Genomic DNA, 6,000 nt, shown 5'->3' on the forward strand with positions numbered 1-6,000 from the left:
ATGTGATAGTGGTCAAGCTTTGATTATTTAAATATGTTAAAATTTAAATAATGTAGAATAAGCTGTAGGCAATCAGACGGACGGCTTCAACAATTTCGCGTTGTGTGGTAGACTCTGAGCGGTGGGCAGCCGCGCGCCTGGTGTGGACTCTTTAAATTTCTCGCGTAGATAACGCGGTGGAGTATTGGACTTGTGTATTGCGATGAGATTGTGAATGATCGAACTGTGTCAAATGGATATGCGCTCGAATGTAAGAGTAGCTCTAAATACGACCACTTTCGCCATTGGTTTGCTTTCTGAATAACCAAATCACAAATGCGTGGCCTACATCATTTATGGGTCGTTAATTTAATTCCAGATATTATTATTACTATTATTATACGTTATATTAACTTCGTATTTTTCATAAAATGTCTAAAACTTGCTATCAGACAGACAATTTAAGCAAAGGGTCGTAAGTGTCTAATTTAGGGCGTGTAATGCGTCACGTGCGGTTCAACCCCTAGACGAGTTTGAGGCAAGACATTTCGACGAAGATGAACCGCATGTGAGCCCGAACATCTTTGGGGTGGTAGCTCGCAAGTTTAACTTGACTGCTAAAACGTCTCAAAATAACCGGTTTCTGAAAAAAGGTTTTCGGTATTTTATTCCTATTACTTCCCGTAATAATAATAGAAAACGAACAAAGATAGAAAAATTTTGACTCTCTCTGTTTCGTGATACATAGTAAAAAAATATTAAATTAAACAGGGAAATAAAAGGAAAGTTAGACAGTCCACCGTTCGTTGCTTTTCTCGATAAGTGATTGATTACCATAAAAAATCGCCAGTGTTGTCCAATTGATTCTAATTTTTTGAAACTGCTCAAAAATCATGTTGCAATGGGCGGTCATACTACTATTTGGACATTACCAATAGCCAATGTAAAAGGCCGAAAACAAAGGTCGAAGAACTCTGTTTTTGATGTTAATTTGTTCATTTTCTATGGCAACATGCAGGTAAAAGTATATTACGTAGATAAAGGCAGCAGACCAGCTAATTTCTATTTTTATTGTATTCTATGAATGATCTGTTAAGTTTTCGATTTATTGCTGTAGCCATAATGCCCTTCCTCTTTTATTATTTCGTAGAAATGGCAGACAAATCTTTAATCTTTTTAAGCAAATGAAGCATCGCACGTCATTGCTATGTGACTTCACAAAAATATTTCTAGACTATGGTTGGTGCCATTTTGCAGTACAACGGATATTCGGTGACGATGAAGTAGGCTGTTTAGTTATTTATGTTGGTAACACCAAGTAGCGCTCTGTCTGAAAATCATTTACTAGGTTTTTATGTTGGTAATGCCACGTAGCACTCTGTATGAAAATCACTGACTGTGCTGTGTGCAGTCTGTGGCTGGTTGGCATTTTTGGAATATTCGCTATTGTAGTGTTGGGCAGTTGGATGTGAACAGCGCGTAGCCTTGCGATGTTGGAGGTGAGCCGCCAGCAGTGGTGGTTGTGGGGAGAGAGATGGCACAATTTTGAGAGCGGACTTTCTGGACGTGTGTCCGTCAGAAAAATGAAATTCCTAAGACTGGATGTCATGAACTGATATATATATATTATGACTTTTGAACACTGTTAAGGTAAGTACATTGTTTGTTCTCCATCAAAATCTTTAACTTGCTGACTATGCCTATCAATAGTTAGTGCCTTCAGTAGTTAGAATCTTTTATTTAGCTGGCAGTATTGGCGCTCGCTGTATTGCAGTTGTTTGAGTAACGAAGATTTTTGTGAGGTAAGTGATTCATGAAAGATATAGATTATTGTTAGTCACGGCCATTCTTTTGTGGGGAATATTTAACGCCGGCCGGAGTGGCCGAGCGGTTCTAGGCGCTACATTCTGGAACCGCGCGACCGCTACGGTCGCAGGTTCGAATCCTGCCTCTGGCATGGATGTCTGTGATGTCCTTAGCTTAGTTAGGTTTAAGTAGTTCTGAGTTCTAGGGGACTGATGACCTCAGAAGTTAAGTCCCATAGTGCTTAGAGCCATTTGAACCATTTGATTATTTAACGTCAGATTGCGTTGCTCTAATAATATTGTGTGTCAGTTTAGTGTCGATCAGAATAAGTAAATAGAGGAAAGTCTGAGAACGTTCAGTTTTGCTCAGCTGTTGAAAAACAAATAACGTAAGAGGTTTTATCAGCACAGTCATTAATAATTTTCCAAAGGGGACGTTTCAACGACAACGAGAAGCTTCCCTGCAGACTAGGCAGGTGCAAGTCTTGCAGATTACGCATACTCGTGTACATTAAGCCACGACACGTGGCAACAGGAACATTATTGTCTCGGTAAGTCTGTACCATTTTTATGCTGTGTGTTGGTTGCACGTTACATCGGTATTAAAATAGCACTGACTGCAATTCCCATTTTCCATAATAATGCAATATTTTAAACTAACGCTAATCTTACGAATAAAATTTGTTCCTTTTTAAAAGTCTTTATTTAAAAAGAAAAAAAAATCTACGCTGATGGTAGGGCTAATTGATATTTCGGTTTTTTGCCCATTATTGGTAAAAAATAAAAACACCTTCTACAACCGAGACCAGACAAATACTGTTTATTCAGAACTAAAATACTGGTATCGGTTTTAACCGCTGGGTTTTTCCCGTCCCTACTTACGTATCTCAGTACGTGAAGTGACCTGAGGATTGTAGATGTAGATCTTGACGGAAAGTGCACAAGACCACCGTAATGAGGCGGAAGTCTCCTGTCAATGGTTCAGTTGGCTCTGAGCACTCTGGGACTTAACATCGGAGGTCATCAGTCCCCTAGAACTTAGAACTACTTAAACCTAACTAACCTAAGGACATCACACACATCCATGCCCGAGGCAGGATTCGAACGTGCTACCGTAGCGGTCGCGCAGTTCCAGACTGAAGCGCCTAGAACCGCTCGGCCACAACGGCCGGCTCTCCTGTCAGACTGTGGTGGTACCGAAGACTCATGCCGCGCTTACTCCAAGGGCAGGAGAGTGGCGAACTGCAACTCCGGACTGGTGGGCCCAAAGGCCGGGCCGGAAGTTTCTGGAAGGGCGGCAGCGCGGCCCTGCATCGATCCGGGAACACTCTCACTGCAGCGCCAACACGAGCCGCGGGCCACAGGCCGCAGTCGCCCCAGTGCCGACCGGCGCTGCCGCGGGCCCTGCACAGCCTATCAATACTGCACTCTCACTACCTACACGTTCCGACTTTGTTTTCCAAAAGCGCTCCCTTTTCTTCGTCTACTGTTCACTTACTCGTTCAAAAGGCACTGCAGACGGATTCTCGACCCGTCTAACGAAATGGAAGCATGATGCTACACTGTACGTCTCCCCCGAGAGTCTTCAGAAACCAGCGGAGGTGCCATTTTCTGTGTGCTGTTGTGGGTAGGAGTCTTGCACGCATTGCAGATCGCGGATGCGAACTCGAAAAAAACTTACCTAATATCGATTAGACGCATATTAGAAAGTGCGTCTGAACGTGGGACTGGTAGCCCAGAAATCGATTATGCAATAAGGGAATTAAAAATCATCCCTTGCAGCCAGAGGCTAATCTGTTTTTAACTGCAAATTGCCCAGTAGTATTTTATATTGTACCCTGGACTGTTAGACATTTTATGGTCTAGAGCAGGGCCAGCCAGGGCGTACCAAACGTCTCGCGAGCCGGATGTGTCGGCAACGTGCGGGCAGAGGCTCAGCCTTTCTCAGCTTCGCTCGGTCCTTCTCGGGAGCACCCGGTCAATCGCGAAATTTCGTTTGGTATTGGGGTGTGGCATTTTTCGGTCGGCTCGACTGTATTTGGTCCGCAGAATCAGCGTCTGCACAGTTTATCCGTCGCTATTTGTTAATGCTGAAACGTCCCCTTTGGAAATTTATAAATTACTGTGCTGGTAAACCCCTTACGTTATTTGATTTTCAAACAGCTGAGCGCAACTGAATGTACTCAGACATTTCTCTCTTTACTTATTCTGATCATCACTAAACTGACACACAGTATTTTTAGCGCAACACAATCTGACTTTCAATCATCCCACAAAAGAATGGCCCTGACTAACAATAACCTATACCTTTCATGAATCACTTACCTCACAAAAATCTACGTTACTCGAACTACTCCAATACAGTGGGCGCCAATACTGCCAGTTATTTAAACTACTGAAGGCACTAATTACCGATAGGCATAGTTAGCAAATGAAAGATTTTGATGGAGAACAAACAATGTATTTACCTTAATAGTGTTCATCAGTTCATGACATCCAGTCTCAAAACTCTGCCATCTCTCTCCCCACATCCACCACTGCTGGCGGCTCACTTCCGACTGCGCAACGCTACGCGATATTCACATCCAACTGCCCAACACTACAATAGCGTATATTCCAACAATGCCAACCAGCCACAGACTGCACACAGCACAGCCAGTGATTTTCATACAGAGCGTTACGTGGCGTTACCAACATAAAAACCTAAGCAGCCTACTTACAATATATAAACACAGTGGTATGAAGGACATCCACAGCTCTAGTGCCTGTTTACAAAAAAAAGGGACAGTATAGCTATCTATCATCACAAGTCTTTATAACTGAATGGGAATGACAGAAGAGAGGGATGAGAATTCACAGTATGTATTATGCAGTTGCGTAATAGATGGGTAGGGGAGAGAGGGCCATGTTGCAACAGGGGTAAATTGCAACATCTGCATTTTTTCATGAAGAATCCCATCAGGTGCTGCCATCGCGGTGAGACACTTTCAACTGCATAGTGTCATTACTGTGATGGTCAGAGACGCAAGAAGACATTTTTCTTTGTTTTCTCTGCCTTTGATCGAAATCGACATTGGTGAGTAACTGTTTACAGTTTCAAAGACGTTGTATACATAGTAACACGTGCGGTGACACACATTCGATTTCACAAGTTCAGATGGTTCAAATGGCTCTGAGCACTATGGGACTTAACATCTATGGTCATCAGTCCCCTAGAATTTAGAACTACTTAAACCTAACTAACCTACGGACATCACACAACACCCAGTCATCACGAGGCAGAGAAAATCCCTGACCCCGCCGGGAATCGAACCCGGGAACCCGGGCGCGGGAAGCGAGAACGCTACCGCACGACCACGAGCTGCGGACGGTTTCACAAGTGATAAACAGTTACTTTTGTAGTTTAACAATGTAATAACTATTTTTAATTTAAAGTCATTGTCGGGATGTTCACTTAATTATACGGCGGTGAGAAGCGGGGCATGTTGCAACACGGTGTTGCAACTTACCGCGTTCTTGGTTAGGTCGAATTTTTATGACATTTTCTTTTACTTGTTTTTGTATTTTACGTTTACTCAGACAAAATTTTTACTTTCAGGTAAAGAAAATGCGTCATTACAAACATAAAAGAAGAAGGTTTGACACCTTTAGTCGTGGTGCAGAGAGCAGCCTCGTTGGTTTTGGAAGGGCTATTTTCTATTAGAAAAACTGCAAAAGAATTTAATATTTGCTACTGTACCCTTCCTCGATTCATCGAAAAGAAAAAGGAAACAGACAGAAACGTTGCTTGTTGGTACTCTAAACACATGAAAGTGTTTTCAGACAGTCAGGAAAGAAATTTATCGTTAGACCCAGCGAAATAATGTTCGAGTTGACCCACTAGCTAGTACGAAAACTGGGATATCTTTGTGCAGAATACTTTAACTTGAAAATGCCATCCTCTTGGGCACAAAACAACTTGAAAGCACCAGTCTGGGAAGAATCACAGAACTTAATAGAAAAAATGTTGCGAGGAGGTGGAGGGGTTTTCCAGAAGTTAGGAGATGCTTCTTCTCTGCACCCTCTCCCCCCTTCCAGAATTTGGAACATGGATGAAACGGGTGTAACTGCAGTGTTGAAGCCAAAGTTTGCACGCAAACGTGTGAAACAAGTTGGAATTGTGAGCTCTGCTGAACTTAAGAATTGGTAACAGTAGCAGCTGCTATACGTGCAAAAC

This window comes from Schistocerca cancellata, chromosome 1, assembly GCF_023864275.1.
Source record: "Schistocerca cancellata isolate TAMUIC-IGC-003103 chromosome 1, iqSchCanc2.1, whole genome shotgun sequence".
NCBI classification, from domain to species: Eukaryota; Metazoa; Arthropoda; class Insecta; order Orthoptera; family Acrididae; genus Schistocerca; species Schistocerca cancellata.